The sequence below is a fragment of the Calidris pugnax genome, unplaced genomic scaffold (assembly GCF_001431845.1).
Source record: "Calidris pugnax isolate Ruff unplaced genomic scaffold, ASM143184v1 scaffold32, whole genome shotgun sequence".
Classification (NCBI taxonomy): Eukaryota; Metazoa; Chordata; class Aves; order Charadriiformes; family Scolopacidae; genus Calidris; species Calidris pugnax.
In genome coordinates this window covers 7,464,234-7,482,255 of record NW_015090783.1, presented here as the reverse complement: position 1 = coordinate 7,482,255, position 18,022 = coordinate 7,464,234, and the positions used below count along the sequence as shown (strand labels likewise).

The following is an 18,022-nucleotide window of genomic DNA, read 5'->3' as shown; positions in this document are numbered from 1 at the left end:
CCGCCCGGGCCCCCGCTCCGCGCCGCCCCCGCGCCCCCACCTGACCGGGCGGGCCGGGCCCCGCCGCCCCCGCGCCTCACGCTTCCTCTCGCACCGGAGTTCGCCCGACCGCTGGAAACCGCATACCTTAGATTTCCTGCCGCCGCGGATATTTATTTATTTTATATATTTTTTTTCTTTTTTTTTTTTTTTCCTCCTCTTTCCCCTCCTCTTTCTTTGCAACTGGGGGCGGCTGCAGGGCTGGCGCTGTTTGCTCGCTCTCCTGCCGGAGGCCGGTGGTGTTTGACATAGGATGTTGGTCCCAATTATTGCCGAGCCTGGCTCGGAGCCATCCCACTTAGGGCAAGCGAGTAAACAGCTGCTCCTGTCGGTTTGCGAGCATTAATAAAAAACAGTTATCTGCTCCCACCTGTCCGCCAAACCTTCCCAAAATATTCCCTGACCCGCTTTAACCCCACTGGTGCCGCTTCGGCGCTCTTCACCTCGCCATCACCGAAGGGCCGTTCATGACCTATTTTTCTCCAGCGTGGCCGGTTCCCTCTTCTCCCCGCGGTGCTGAGCCGGCGCCGGGATGCTCGGAGCGGAGGAGAGAGGCAGAGGCCTCCTGCCACCAGCCGCCGGCCACCCGCCAGCAGCTGCAGCCATGGCTCCTGGTGGCCGCAGGGCCTCCTCCTCCGCGGGCAGCCAGGCCAGGCGTGTGCTTGCCCCCGCACCCTGCCACGCTCCCGCTGAAACACCTCTCACCAAACGGCAGGACAACCCTCTTACACCATTTCCTTGTATTTATACTGGCAGAGCATCCCCTCCCCCATCCCTGGGGTTTTTTAACTCATCTCCAGCTTCTGCAATACCAGGGGGTGCTGGTGGCACATTTCTTTCACCTCCTCCTTCTCCTTCTGTCAAACTACCTGAAGGGAAAAACAAAGGTCTACCCTTGCCCTTTCCCTCCCCAGTACTTCCCTCTCCATACGTTCGATGCATTTACAATCCTGCATTCAGAGACCCAAACCTCACTTTCCCTCCCCAGTACTTCCCTCTCCATACATTCGATGCATTTAGTCAATCCTGTATTCAGAGACCCAAACCTCGTGCCAGTTCACTGCCAACCTCAGTCCATCTAATCCTGCCTCACAAACCGTCTGATGTGACTCTCTCAATCCGAGCTTAGCACAGCTCAACTTATCGTCTTTTCCCTTATCCACTCATCCGGGCTCTGCTCCTCATTACCTCCACCACAAAAGTTCCAACGTTTTATCTCTCCTGTTGCAAGCAGGGCAGTTGCTTCGACTTCCCCCTTGCCTTCCTAAGCATTGCAGGAGCTTGGTTTGGTTTTTACCCTCCTGATTGCTAGGATTATTCTGAAGTGCTCAAAAATCCACCCTGTTTACTAATACCTCAGGTTTAATAGCCGGCTCCATAACTGTGACAGCCCCCACAACATACTACACAGAAGTCAGTTGCTAAAGTTATCTTTCTTTCCCATTATTTTAGCCACTTTTTGCCCTTCTTTTCATTTCTTCACGTTCCTCTTCTCTCACCACATCAATTTGAGGCTTCTTGCACTGACAGCCCCATATACCTTACCCCTTCCTACTTATTTGCATACTTTAGAGATATACATTTATGCTTAACAGCACCTTGAAAAAAAAAGCTAAAGAAAAACTTAGCTATCCTATTTACCTTTAATAAAATTACATTAATCAACAATACCCTACTTATTTGCATACTTTAGAGATATACATTTATGCTTAACAGCACCTTGAAAAAAAGCTAAAGAAAAATTTAGCTATCCTATTTAATAAAATTACATTAATCAACAATATCCTGTGTCTATCTCTCCACTTAAACTGTTCAGAGTGAGCTTTTTTGTTTTAAAGCTAAGATTTCAGAATGGGCATTACCACTCTTTAAAATAACCCATCTCTTCAAAACTTCTTACATCTTGCTACCAAAGGCAATAACCCATTCTATCCTGATTAACAATGCAGCTTTGGCACGACTGTTTCAAAAATCCATTAACCTTTAATCTTTTGACTGCATAGCACAGATTTATGTTTTATATACAGAACTGAAATGAATACTTACTTTCTATGTGCTCATGCAAATAGGCTTCTTTTTGACCTGCCCTTTTCCATCTGCTCATTTAGTCATTGTTAGCAGCAAAGCTCCTATCTCCTATTGCACTGGAGTTTTCCCCTACATATTATTCCATCATTATTTATGCAAATTAAGTAGTCGTTGTACCTGGAATTAAATACATTGCAAAAAGCTTAAAGTTAATAGCCCAAGGACTGGGTGTTCACGAAAGCAGAAATTATGTCGTATAAGAGTTCTACACAACTAAATACCTTTAAGCCCTAATTACGGCAATGTAAGGATTTCATTTTCTAATTAATGCCCTTTAGCTGTTGCAATGAACAGTCATGCTACTATAAAAAGCAGCAAGAACATATACATCTTTAAATGATAATAAAAGGTAAACAAGAATTATAATACTTAGTTCCTAGATCTCAAACTGCTTTACAGCAGTTTATTTTGTAAAGGTCCATTACCAATTTAAATTAAGGAAAAAAATTAGTCTCTTTAAAGTTTAAAAGAATATGGTTTTCACCAGGTTATCTTCGATTCCATCCAGTTCCAAAAGTTTGTGTTTCTCCTAATTAGCATTTTTCTTAATCACCATGACATTTCCCAGGTTTGCCTTGTGTACTCCTACACCACACTCCACTCAAGTTTCTGAACCGTCACAACGAGAATGAATTTTGCACTATTTGCACATGTAGGTGTTTTAAACTTACGGTGCCACCAAACAAAATTCAAATTTAGTTACCAAAGGTAAAAAAAAATAAAATAGAGAAGCTCAGGGAGGTGCTAGTGGCATCCCCTTTACCTGTGGGAACTAGAAACATTCTGGGTACAGGAGACAGGTTACAGAGACACCCTGAATCCCATACTGTTGTGACAAAAAGTGGACAAAAGTATTTACTTATTCACATGCACCCATCAGCACAGCCCTAAGCTCCAGCTCTGCCCTCAGCAGCTCAGCCCTGCTGCCCCCGCTCCAGCTGGGGGAGAATGGCTGCTGCAGAAGGTGCCTGGCACAACTACACCCCAGTTCTTGGGTCAGACATAACACTGTGTAACAGCAAAAGCCTTTTATTAATCATTCTTACACGGCGCAGTATTTGGGACACTCTATTCAAATCTTCTGGCTGATTAGGGGTAAAAGATGATACAGTATTTTCTTAATTGCTTAATTACTTGGAGACATTGTGCAAGCGAGAGCTGTAGAAACAGCTAACATCTACTGCTTTTTAAGCTTAATTTGGGTGATACAGGAGTGAAACAATGAGACTTTATGCGTTTTGGCAAGGAGGGATGGATGGGAAAAAGACTGAAGAGCAATTACAGGGAACTTGAAACATGCCCAGAGTCAACAAGATGACCTAACATTCATCCTTTTAAAAATAAATACTCATAATGAATACTTTCAGTTCAGCAAACCACCTCTGAGAAAGAAGAGCAGTTATCCAAGGTGCAACCGTGAATTCTCAAAGACCATGTCCTATACTTGTCTTTTAGTTATGTATGATGGGAAAGGAGGAGGGCCAGGCACTATTCCAGATCATAAAAAAGTGGCAAGTTTGTATTTCACTCTGTGTTTCCTTCTTTAAGAGTCTTATTTCATGAAGTGCTTTTTTTGGGGTCTTTAAGAGTCTTATTTCATGAAGTGCTTTGCTTTTTGGGTTTCATTTGTTTTTTCTTAAATCTTCTAAGTCTTTAAACCCATAACAGTCAAAGAAAGTTTGAGGAATGTTTCACACAGAATAGTCTCCGGGATGTGAGCTCTAGATGCTCTCCAGTGCCACAATACTAGGAGCCAGATGGAAGTGATTTTACACCTTTAAGCATTTTTAACTTTTGCACACTGGGATTTCTTGATGAAATGTTCTGGGGTGAATAACAAATGTTAAGAAAGATTCCAGACCTCTCTGCGCTGTCGAGATAAGGGTGCTAGCTTTCCCTGCAAACACAGCACATGAGTTTGCTAAGGTCAATGTATTTGAAATTCTGTTCCACTTGCAAATGATTTTCTTCAGCTCAGGATATGCATTGTAAATCCTAGCATGAACTCTACTTCCACTTAGGAAGAGTAGATTTCATCTTCTGTTTTTAAGGAAGTAGGATATTGTTTTCACTTACAGATGGCATTTTTTTTCTTGTAGAGATAAAAATAATCTTAAGTTTCCAGTGTGATGGAAGTCCTACAGGAACTAGAAAGTATTCTTCCTTCAGCAACAGTCTTTGCTTCCTTTAACACAGATATTTTTAATTTTCTTGCAAACAGTTAGATAACAATAGTGACCAGATCAGAATATTTGCCTAGAAAACCCAGTCTAATCCAGAATAGCAAATTTTGTGGTCTTAGATATTTTCCGGTGCTGGAACTACTGTAAGGAGACACTAATGCTGAGTAGCAGAATTGTCTGTTGCCACCAAAACCAACAATAAACCTGCACTAAAGTTAAACCCACATGGCGGGCAGGGGGTAACAAAAAGATAGAGGTTAAGGAGAAAAACGTATTTCACATTTCATATATTCACCAATTTTGTCATCTGAAGATGATGCCCTGTTTATATACAGGTTTATTTGTACTGTTTATTAAGAGGTAATTTTATTCCTTTTGAATTTCAAAGAGAAACATAAACCAGCAAGTGCCAAATCCAGACCTTCAGAGGACTTGTATCTTTTCAAAACCTGTCTCTTCAACTATTCAACAAGTAAGTGTAATTCATTCCTTTCTGACACTATTCTGCTTGAAAACCACAACTTTGATTGTCAAAGAGTATTTTAACCAATTCAATATCATTTTATACCTGACTTACTCCTTAAATTAGGAATTTCTACAGATAAAGCTATTATTTTGGGAATTTCATACAGACCATATGCTGCCTTTGTCTAGAGACAAACAAATGTAAAATAATACCTAATTATTTGTTCAAACACTACAGTTAAACTGCTGATCTTAAAAGGGCAAATAGAAGAGGCAAATAAATGCAAATGGAAAAACAGGAGAGGAATATGTCAAAAGGTAGCAACAGGAATAAGAGAAACTGAAAGGAGATTTGGAACAGAAAGCTGTGGTATATTTTCTTGCTGTCTTCACCTTGCTGCCCACATACTTAAAAGACTTCAGAGTCAGACTCATCTCCTGGTGGGCCTTTCATTTTGTCAGCTTCAGTCTGCCGCTGGAGACAGCTCTCAGACGGAAGTTTTCAGGAAGAAAGACACTTTGCTTTGCTTTACCTTATCGATTTGAGAACATAGAGAGGCAGGAAATTTTATTCTGGCTCAATTATTCACATAAAGCAAGCAGAGACTTGTCAGATTGTGAAGGGAGAAAAGTGACATATTGAAAAGACAGTGACAAAATAACCCAGAAAATAGGCCTACATGTGAATGGTTTACCTGCCTACATTGTCACACTAATGCTGTGCCCAGAATACACTGTCTATGATTTCTAGCAAAGATTTCAGGAAGAGAGCAATACTCACTGATTACTAATTTGCAAAGAAGAAACCCACCCTTCTCCTTAAAATATTTTCCCCTTTTCCCCCACACTTTGTCAGCAGGGCCACATCGACTGATTGTCTAAATTCTGGCTGAGAACTCTTTGGGCACAAAATGTGTAAGGCAGTTAAGTCCTTAAGTCCTGTCTGTCTGTCTTTCTCCTCCTTTCTTCCCTAATCCAAATCCCTTTGCTCCTTAAGTGCCTGGGTGCCAGGTGGCACAAGCTGAAATCATGTGATTTATGACATGGCAGTTGATGCTTCTGAATTTCAGCACGGGAACTGACCTTCTAAAATTTCTCATCCAGATACTGATCATCTCCAAAGCAGTCAAGACTGTTTTTTGGAAATCCCTTCACTTGAAATTCTGCAATGCAATGTAGCAATGCTGTGAACCCAAGCACGTTTTCTGATCAAGAGCCATTAGCCTTCCTCCAGTTTGAACACACTCACTACACAGCCCCTCATCAGTGAAGTGCAGCGAATGCATCTTGAAGCAACTGGGCTCAGAAGTATTATTTCATTCTTTTTAGCTTTCCTACTTCTACGAGATACTCGAATAAACTAACAATACACTTGAAGAAAGTGCATTAGAATCTCATTGTGCTACTATCTTCTCACCAAAATCTTAGTTTTGAAATTCAGTCAGCCTCAGGAGCAACACTAAGTCCTCTAGCCAGTTAACTACTGTTAAAGATAACATTTCTTTCCTTTTAAGATTAGTTTTATTGCCTAATATATTTCAAAATAATATCTCTTTCATTTTTCCCCTGACTTAAAAAGTCTTTGTTCTTCAACCTTAGAACCGTTCTTTCTCCTAAAATACACAGAACTACACACACTTGCATGCTCAAAAACTCAAAAAGTCCTTTTACTGTTGCTCATGTTTAACCCCTGCAAGACAAGAATTCACTCCCTGCAGACCAGTTTTTACTGATGAGAATCCATTCGGAATAAATTTTCCAATGTGTTTCCTCCTCCCTGCAATGGAGAAAACTGTATTTCCTTTCTTGGATGCACACATGGATCGACTGTACTTCAAGGACTGCACACCAGTTACGAAATAGGGAAAAATTTCTTATTTCTGTCTATACTATTGTTTTGGGGGTTATTGTTGCTAGGTTAAGAGTAAAAAAAAAACAACAAACAGCACCAAAAAACTCCTTCAGACATAATGGCCACAAGAACTATGGGGGGCGAAGGCTGAAGAGTAACTCCTCCTACATATGGCAATAAGTAAGCGAGGATTCACCAGTTAAGTGAAAAAAAAATATTCACAAATAATTTTCCTGGCTTTGCTGTTCTTACAAAGCAGCAAGAACTTCTCATTATCTACAATACGGAAGAAATGCCACATGTTTACTCCAAGATTTGTGCAAAGGTAGAACTAATAAGGAATAAACGTGCCAATCAAACACTACTTGTTTAGTGTTGCTTTCTCATCAACTGTGACACAAAAACCAGGACTAGCTACTGTTAATTTCATCAGTTTCTAATACTTGTATACCGTAGTGTTTTATGCAAAGTCTTTTTTATTTTTGTCTCAAAAGCAATATTGAATTTAGCATAATTAATTAATAAAAATACTTTTGCATTCTTCTTTATTGGAAAGAAACTTACAATGAAAATATCCTGCCCTAAAACCTGTTGGGAAGTAATTTTCAGTAAGACCTTTAGTAGAGAGCTGTTAGACTAAGGGCAAACAGAGCCAGATGTTTTTCTTTTGAGCCTGCTGGAACAACTACTTCATTACAAAAAACATCACCTTTCTGTGTCATCAAATATAATTTTTAAATATTACGTTTATCCCATTGTCAGTATTTCAGCTTACAAGTAATTGGAATGTGTATTTTATTTCAACACTTACATTCCTATTATGAGAACTTTCTCGTAAGCTACAAAGAAAATGCTTTTGAAATCATTGCACTGCATTCACATTGAAAGTCCCACAACTATACTGGCTGGTAACCTCCACCTCTTTTTAAAACTTGATTTATGATTCTATTAAGGTTTTTTAACACTGAATCTGCCACTAGCTGTGATAGACATGTGGATTATAAACATACATTAAGCAGATCTCTATATTAAGCAGATCAGGCACAATAGCAGACAGTGTTAAAGTATCACAGAGTTTGAGATGGCTACATGCTTCTCCATGGATGAGCTACCCAGACATAAAAGCCTGGTCTATCTTCAGGTTTGTCCAAATTTTTCCCACTAGAAATATTTTAGTCACTTCGAGTCTGTATCACTGGAATAAGTGGAGCTCAGTGGCCCTGAAATATTGTGATATAGTTACAGCTTAAATTAAGAAAAAAGGAGCAACAAACCCCAACAAATTATCTTAAATCCTTAGTGCAGTCTGTCAGGAGGAACAAACTAGGTATGTGTAAACAGAAATCATTTTAGCTGTTCCACCAAACTCATTAAATTATCTCAAACATCTGAATACTTAAGAAAATGCCATTATATTAATGACTCACACTACTTCCAGTCTACTAAACAAGAGATCACAGCATAAGGGCTGACACACTTTGAATGTGCACACAGGGAGCAGCTCTAAAGAGAGAAAAATGTAAATAGAAAATGACCTGGTAGGAGTTTTCAGTTCTGATTTTTATTCTGTGTCAGCAAACCAAATAGCCAGCAAAATTCTTAAGTCAATCTGAGTAACTGTTAGGAAGTACTTCAAGCAAAAGGTCTGTGCTTTTTCTAATTTTGCTTCCTCTAACCTATAGAAAAATTAAACAACTTCATAAAAGCCAAATTTGTCAAACTTTATTGGCAGGAGGTGAGTAAGCAAACCAGTGGAGATGAAGTGTAGGCAACTGAAATGAACAAAGGTTATCAGGCTCCTGGAAATAAGCCATTTTTCACTCAAGCTCTTATAGGAACTTCCTTTGTTGGATCACAGTAATACATTTAAATGTTCAGAGGAGCAAGTTAAAATACAGAATACTACAGACTTCATTACTTTCACTCACCAGCTCAATCATATTTTGTTTTAATTCCTTTCAGGATACTGAGAAAGTCACCTTGTTTAAGTGGACAACCCTTGCTGTTTCACATAGTAACTATCACGCAAACTCCAAAAGTGTTCACATTATGCCAGGAAATCCTACCTCCTCCACAGGAGCCAAACAGTCTGGAACAATAATACACTATACAATATTCAGCATTTTTACTCTGACTTTAGGAATTTTGCCAAAGATGGAGTACTATTACTCAGAGAACCCCTGCTTCAATGTCTTCATCTAAGCTCTGCACAGTGATACTGCAGTCAGCTAGCGAACTGTTCATCCCACACTAGCTACTGCATGACAACAAAATATGTTCTTACCTATCATCATCTGCCATATTATCTTCTCTTCTCCATCTTAACCTTTTTAATTTAGCCAATTAAATCCTGCTGTAGCCATTAAATTAAAAATATTTATCTATAAATGCTATCCACTTGCACAGATGTACACACAGACTTCCATCATGCTGCTCTCATCCCACGTTCTTCTGTTTTCATTTTTACACTAAGGCAATGTCTATCCATGAAAAATACTTAGATCCTTCTGCTGAGAACTGTAATTCCAGGAATATTTCTCATGAAATACGCTCCTTTAATAAAATAACGTCGATTTCACTATTAATTTTCTTCTTTTTATAAGCATTAAAGTTCTCATAAATCACCCTAATGCCAAGCAAATCAAAACCATCACAGGTGCAGAATTAAATTGTCGCAGGGTTTCAGAAAGGTATGAGTTGTTTGGCTAATAGTAGCTGGTTTTGTATTCACCGACTGCCATTTGGCTCCCTTAACCTTTCGAGTGAGGTGGGTATTTTTACACAGTCAAGATACAGGAATGAAAAAATCTGCCACACCTGGAATGCAGAACAGAAAACTGCTGTACTGAGCAAGATCAGATACAGACTGATACGTATCCCAGATGCAGACCTGGAAATATCTACAAAATTAAATAGGGAAGAGCAAACTTCCTTGATTGAGAACACATAATCCTCTTAACATACAACTGGTAGAAACAGCTCATGAAGAGAAAACATGCTTCATCTTGGTTCTATCACACATAGCTTCACCTAAAGAAGTGCTGAAGAAAATTTCTCTGAGTATGTCTTGATTCTGGCTCTACATCCATTAAATTTATATTCCTTGGAGTAATGTATCAGTTTTATAACAAAAGGAGAGGGTATTTAAAAACAAGGTATGACCTTCAGACATATTCATAGTACTTGCCTGTTTGACATTCTTGTGTGAACTCTACGTTTTGATCTTAAAAGGAGTTATGTCAAAGCTTTCAGTCAGAGGCTATAGGAATTTGTAGGGGAAAGGAAAACGCTAATGCCAGCTAATTAAAAAGATCCAATTTTATGTCTCAGATTTTATTCTAAGATTCCAAATTCACTCTTTTCTGGGGTTTTTTTGCTTTGTTTATGCAGCTGTCCATGCAGACATAACCATTCTTGCCATTTATTTCTACAATAAAACAAAGATAAATAATTCACAGTAAGAAGCTGCAAAAACTAGTCTGATAACCAGGTAGCAGACATAATATAAAACCATGTATTTTAAAGACCTTTCATGGATCACCACCTTTAAAACTCTGCTCGCATTCTGTATTTAAAAATCTACTTATTTCTTAAAAATTCCTATGTAGATTTTTTTCAATAGAAGAGAACCTAACCTAAGTTTAAAACTAACCCCATTAAGTGTCTAAAGGTAGCTCTCCCATCCATATTTCATACACAACTGGTAGATGGAAAAAATCAAATTATGGATTTATTCATTACACATTTGTGAAAGGACACTCATCACACAATATTCCAGCAAGCCTGCATCTTTCAAAACTGTCTAGAGTGGGTGAAATGGTTACTGTTGAACTTTTAAGATCCAGCTTTAAAATTAAATGCTTTATGTCTTGCAACACACTACAACCTCCATGACAATCTCTCTTCTACAAAGCTGTATCTCCATTTATTTCAGGGTTATTTCTTCCCTAGCTTACCTTTGTCTAGAAATTAATTTACTCAACAAAAGAAACTTTTCCTGGGGAAACAGAATGGAAAAAAATAGCTGTTTAATATCCACTGGCACAAATGACAGTTCAAAACCCCATGCTTGTATCTCCAGGGATTTAGATTTATTGGCATCTTTACTAGCTGGGTCTTGGAAGCTTGCAACGTTAGCCAGAAAGAACAGCGTGTATATACTGAGACAGAAAACTCTGTGAACGACAGACATTTTTCACTGATGAGTTCTGTTTTTCCAAGAGGATGGAGTGAAGAACTGTAAATAACATGTTGGGCAGAGGTTGAAAAAGTTATCTAGCTTTTTATAGGCAACTTTAAGACTTCATCGCTTACTGGATTTCTGGTCTTAATCCAATCACTATTAAAGTTTCACTTGCACAGTTAACTCCTTGCTCACCTTTGTTTTCAGAGTTGGTATGAAGATTGCAGAAGAGAGTGAGGAAACACAAGAGCAAGCAAGAGAGACTAAGAGAAACTCCTTTGTACCAATTAAGAACATTCTTCCAATTAAAACGTTAGAAAATCTGGGCAGGAAATATATGAATAGATTTACATTCACTTTACAAGTGGAAAAAAAAGGACAAAGAAGGAAAAGAACTATCAAGGGTAAAGTCAGAAAAGAAACAATGAAATTTTAATTCTAATTTTAGGGGCACCTACTATCACAATTTCCCACTTCCCCTTTCCCCAGTGCAAGCCATTTGCCACGCTAGACAGGAAAAACAATGGAGATTAATATGCTTAGTTGACTAAAATACGTGGATTCTTAAAAAGCTACCTTTTTCCACATAGAAAATGTCTGCCCTTTTCAAACATAGACATTAATATCAGTAAATTTAATGGAGTCAGAGAAAACACTAATTGTCTCCCATACATTCACTTTTATAAAATTGACTTTCAGTCATGGTTTGAGAGAAGGACCAGGCTATCACCTCATTATGCATTTTAATGAACCAACTTATCCAAAATTTAAGTGTTCATTGCAAAAGAAGTTTCTAGATGATGCAAAAATAATGAATACATGAATTATTTTTGAGCAACGTACACAGGCCTCCTTAATCTGCAGGCAAGACAAGGATTTTTTCAGTACGAGTTCTTCTATCGTGTGGCTCAATGGGTGCTGGGAGCACCATGCTGGGACCATGGTGTTGTTCCACAGAGGATACAGTGAAGGAAAACTGAGAAAATTAATGAAGACCAAAAAGGAAGAAAAACAAGGAACAGAAGGTGGGAAGATACTGATTTGGTTTCACTCTTCAGTCTTCCAAACTTTAGCTTACACTGTAACCATAAAATAACTACCATTTATACAGCTGACTGTATTTACAAAGGAAGGCATAGGATTACACAATCGTTTGGCTCAGAAAGGACTCCTGGAGGGTTTTTTTATTTATTCCTCTGCAGCTTTCCACATAAGTATCTCTTCACCACACCAGAAATGGTTTCCTCTCAGAGATGAAGAACAATAGCTTTATAATGACATTATTCAGGAACGTAGGAAAAGTGATGAAATACTTGTTAAAATTACTGAAGAAGCAAGCCAGGCAGGCAGTGTCTTAGCTCAAACCTATCCCTGGTGCAGAACAGCAAAGTCTCCATTATCTCTTCTTAAGGAGAGGCACTGGGTGACCCGTAACGGCCTCAGCTCACACAAGCAGCTCTGCAGCAAGGACTCCCTGCAGCAGAGTGCCTCCTCACAGCACACCCATGCGCTGCTGACAGTCCTCCTTTCTCAATTGTCAAACCCTTTCATGAAGTAGCTTGCTCGTCCTAGCACATGAGAAAAATGTGTAGCAGGGAGATGTCTTTTACTTAACATCTGAAAACTTCCTAGTCAGTAGAAAGCTGGCAGTAAGAATCTGCATTTGATGAATAGCACTTTTACAAAGCAGAAAGCTCGCTATTTCAGGCCTATTTCCTGCACAGTGAAAACACAGATATTTCATGGCTACAATATAGCCAACTCCTGAGAAGATTAAAGACAATTCTGTCTTTTAAAGTAGGTAGGGATTTAACCATCCTCTAACCAGATGACCCTACCTGCCTACCATAAGCATAAAAAGGAAGCATAAACATATTAGACTTAAGAGTGTTTGTCATTATGGTATGATTATTATTTTGCTTTATGCAACTACACAGAAGGTCAGTGGTAATGGTGGAGGTCACATTTTCTAGACACTTTTTTTTGTATACCACCTATTAAATGGTACTAGGTCTAATAACTTGTTTCAAGCATTATCTAGCTGCTGAAATAAAAAAGTCGTTTTTTTTTTAAATGATTCCTATATGGTTTCTGTTTCATTGTGGTTGCATAAAAAAGGCATCCAAACCACTTAGAAGTGTCGAATAACTAAACCCTTGTGATTTCTGGGATGTCACTTGTGATTTTTATTTATTTATTTTTAAACTTGAGTTGGCATCCTCTCATTTTCACATAAAGTATTAGCAGCACTAAAATGACCAACATTTTTTCAAAAAGTTGCAACCAGTCACGATCAAGCTAAACCATAACTCTTACAGTCCCCACACCTGATTAAACTCAAACTCTCACCACAGTAAGACACAGTTTCAACTCACATGGATGCACTGTAACTTTCTTCAAGTTCTTTCCCTTTTCCCCAAATCTGATTCAAATGGCACTATTTTTCTTAGAAGATTCATGTTCCACATAGCAGATGTCTAAGAGCTGGAAGAACACTTGCCAACTGAAAAGACACACACCAGCTATGAGCAGGAGGAGAGTAACCCAGATCTATCACCAGCCAAGGACAGGAAGCAAAGCAGAGCAGTAAAAGTTCTAGGAAAGTGATTTTAGTTTGCTCTTGCCTCCAGTTTCAGGCTTTTGCAGTACATGGTAGGAAACAGTGAACCCGAGGCTTCAGTCAAGTTGCCACAATCAGCCTTGAAGAGATGTCCTTGGCCCTGCATGGTATTTGGAGGTTCTTCAGGTCAGCATTAGTAGCAACATCAGACTGGGCAGAACAGAAGTCTAGAATAGGTTCAGACCACCCAAATGGATTTCCCTCTTCCCTTAGGTGAGATATAGCCAGTTATCTCTAAAAGAGACATTAAATTCTGTAACGAGTGTTTCATTTTAATTGAAGTCATGGGAATCATTAATGCTGAGGTTACACTTCAGGAGCTCAGAGAGAAACAAAAGAAGATTAGAAGAAAATCCCACTCAGTGCCATGTTTCTGACAGTGACCACTACCGTATGCCTAAGGGGAGTAAAAAAACAATTCTGGTATATAATGAAACTTCCTTGATAGAACTGCTCAGCTTCCAGCAAAACTGAAAAATGTTGTGGTTTTCCCCTCCCTCAACGATCCCCCATATTAGGGACTTCATAACAGTCGTCTTTTCTGCATCTCAAATTCACCCGCATGGCTCTAGTTGCACAGAATCCCAAACCAGGGTCAGCCCTTGCACCTTGCTCTCCTTTTCAGAATTAACTTTCCTCTGGTAAGACGGACAGACGTAACTCTCAACCTGAAACACAACTAGGGGAGGAATGTGCTACACAGGAACAATAACAGAGAAAGCCCCCACTGGTTATCACCATGCTATAATAAGAACTACTACTAGAAACTTGAAGCACCAACTTAAGACTTTCTTCTTCAACTGCTCTGCCAGTGCCCAGTCACACCTGGTATGATCAATGGAAAATTAAAGTGAAATCACTGCTATCTCTCAGCTTCTGGCAGTGGATGCTGCTACCTTAATTTGACCCTGCTTACTCAGACCACAGAATGAAGAGCTTCAGGGATACAGCAGAGAATAAACATACTGGGTTTCTTTTGGAATTAAAAATAGAACAATTATCCTTAACAGTCTGCAGCAAGACTTCATGTACATGAATGTCTGCATTGTAGGATATTGTGTGCATGCACAGTTTTCATATGTGAGGAATAGTTACCAAAGATGGACATCAAGATCTGTGGTAATAACAATCTGTTGTAATACGGAAGATGTGCCAGGAAAATACAAATACTGTATATTAAACCATATGGAGAAGTTACTGGTACACTAAGCTCAGCCATCAAAATGCTTCTTCCACAATCACCACCCACCCACAGACTGATGAATACCCATCATCTGTGCACAAAGTTTAACTTTGTTTTATTAATAGTGGCATGAAATCTGAATATATAAAAAAAAGCTCCCTACTATATAAAGCAATGTTTTGGGATTTTTTTTCTCCTGGTGAATTAATTTCTAATTTAGTTACTATAGAAACCATCCTAGAGCCCTCTTTAAAAAAAAAAAAAAAAGTCTCTCTCTCTCTATTTACACACACACAAAGATGAAGAGGAGGAAAGCTAGAATGTATAAAGTGTACCTGAACATGCAGGTTACAGAAAAATGTGTAACTGGGCAAATAAAAGAAGACTTGGCATTCATTTATAGGAACACAGCCAAAACTCCTGTAAGTTTAATGGCAATAATCATTCATACAATGATTGCCATCACTAGCAGGGCCATGAATGTGCAAAAACCCCTGGTCCTAGAAAATCAGGGCCATTATTTTCTGTTTGGGAAACAAACAGGTACAATAATGCAGCAAGCATTTTTTTCTTAGAACTGAAAAAGGGAAGTTCTGTGCATCCTAACACTATTCTAATAAGTCAAATGAGAAGAAATCAGGGCTAAGTGAACACGGCTTTTTTGCTCATTCTGAAGACAGTAAAAAATGAATTCAAAGAGATTTCAGTTGCAGCTGAGTGACAGCTAACAAATTAGACAACAGACCATGACATACACATTCAGACCAGCAGTTGTGCAGTAAAATTTAACAGGAGACAGCTTTACCCAGGTTTATTTCTTTTCATACGGTGCTGCCATAAACATTTCATAAATAATTCTAATAGGAGTATGCATGATTTATAAAATGCCTGGGAGGAGCAGGCTGGCACAGTCCCTGCTTGTCTTTGAGCTGCTGGCTTTCTCTCTTGCACTCTGTTGTTTGTACTTGTAAAATTGAGTCAGCTATAATTTCAACAACCCTGAATCTTCTGTACAAGAGATTAAAAACACTAGTGCTACTTGCTCCAGAAGAAAAAGGTATTTCAATAGTAAAGTAGCTACAGAAAGCCATTTAGACATTCATTTAACTCTTGTATCATGAAGGCCAAAGGGTTCTCAAAAAACAAAACCAAATGCATTTCATGGAAGCAAATGAACACTTCAGGCAAAGTGTTTCTGTTGAAAATAACCCTAGAGGACATTAATACGCTTAGGAAAAAATCGTAAGGGTGGCCATTTAATTTCTAAGATTAGATGTGACTACTTACTTTTGTAGAGCTCTATCATTTCTGTTTTATCACCCGACATTGTATGTGAAGACAGTCGCTGGGACAGTGGGCTGCAACACCATCTGTATGCAATGGATGACACACAAGTCTGTATTCTGAGCGCTGACCCAGATGGTGCGGTACGTTTGCTTACCCACCGCCTGGCTGGGAGCTTTGCAGGAGAACAAACTAGTTGAGGTTTAACCCAGACAAGGTCAACACAGTGTTGAAAGATATTTTATTTTTTTTTCCAAGTTGTTCACAGATTTAGGTTTGTCCGATTCCGGAATGTCAGATGACACTAACAGCTTTTTTTTTCATGGGCACTTGTAGCCATTTCTCTCTCGGATCTGGATTTTCTCACTGTGCTATGTCTGTGTCATCTGTACTGGATTACTGCCACACAGAGCAATGTTCCACACAGAGTGTTACTTGAAGAGGATTTAGAAAATGTAGCTGGGTAGAAAGTGAGACCACCAAAATATTTTATCATGCTAAACTCACAATGTACACTGTACCTGTTAACAGAAGACTATCCTGCATGCGTGCAGGAATAAGTCAAGACATTAGCACTGATTCACAAAGGCCTCAACAGGTTGTTTTGCTCTCTGAGGCACTCTGTGTGCTACTTACACTACCATCATACCTGAGACACACTGGAGCAGTCTCTCCATACTGAAATTTCTCAAGCCTGGAGGCAATGGTCTACATGGAGAACTCTACACTAACATTGTCTTTTTCTGTTGGAGGACCCAAGTTCAAGCTGAGAATATCGTTTTCACACATCTTCTCTCTTTTTTAACAGTATTGCCAATATACTGCACTGGGCTAGCATACACCTTTTGTTGAAGGCTATCTTTCATTTCAAAGTGTACTTAATTTCTTATTAAAGAAAATTAATAATATTAAATTATGGGAATAAAGTTTTTGTTGATTTACAAAATAGAATTATTATACAGCTGTCTAATAATCCATACCAGCACTTTTCATCCTTCAGAGTATAAAAAGACCGATATGCAGAATAAGGAATGATTGTTTTTTGAGATAATGCCGGAAACATCCACCTAGGGATGCAATGGAATCTATCTTTAAACGAAATTATCTAGCATTAGCGTTCAAAATCTAGATGTGATTTAGGTCAACCACTAATCTCTCTTAATGTGGTAATTCACAAGTAGAAACACGCTCTTACATACACTGCTCAGTTCCCTACTGCTCATCTTCCTCAGACATGAAAACATAATATACTCTTGACACTTAACCCTGCAATGATGAACAAATCAGCCTTGATCATGCAAAGTTCAAACTTGAAGCATGTTGAGTAATTTCATTAACTTCTACAAGAATACTTGCATTATCTGGATATGAGACAAAGCATTCAACAGCTTAAAGAGTTAATCACACTGCAGGATTCTCGTAGGGAAAGTGGGCAGATATTGCAGGGAAATAACCAGAACAAACCCATGTAGTCATCAATCAGGCCACAACTGTCTACTCTATAACAAACATCAGGCTGACAGTATTTGTTAATCAACACTTCCATCCAGAAATATGGAATGACATAGAAGCTCTTTTTTGCAAACCGATCCATGATACAATTTTGAACCACTGTCAGTATTGCTTAGTTGTTCAACCCATCTGAGGGATTATAATCAGAAAAGAGCACTTACCTTATACTTAACAGAAGTTTGCACAGAAGTGTTAATTAACACAACACACAGAAAAAATGAAGATAGATTGTAACAGATATCAAATGGAAATAAATTTAACAATTAAAATACTAAAACAGAAGCACTGGATGGGAAAGCAAAGACATAAAATTCTGCAACTGCAACCACAGGCAACCATATAACACAGTCCAGAAAGACAACCAGAACATCTCCAGGCTCTTGCCACACATTGCAAGCCACAAAACAGCTACAGAATCCTATCACATAAGAGCAGAAGGCACAAAACCCCAGAACATATCGCAGAAAAGCCAGAGATACTGAAGGCAATTGGAGGTGTTAAGTCACAGTCACAGGAGGGAATGTAATAGATAAATGCTCATGTAAGTCTCAGAACTATTCTGTCCCCCATGTCACTGAGAGGCACAGACACTCCTGTGGACTAGAAGATATCA

General features: G+C 38.9%; 1 protein-coding gene across 5 annotated transcripts in view; it reads right to left on the bottom strand.

Moving 5' to 3' along the window:
• Positions 1 to 18,022, bottom strand: part of CABIN1 (calcineurin binding protein 1) — a 116,431-nt gene that overhangs the window by 44,238 nt on the left and 54,171 nt on the right. The window lies entirely within an intron of this gene.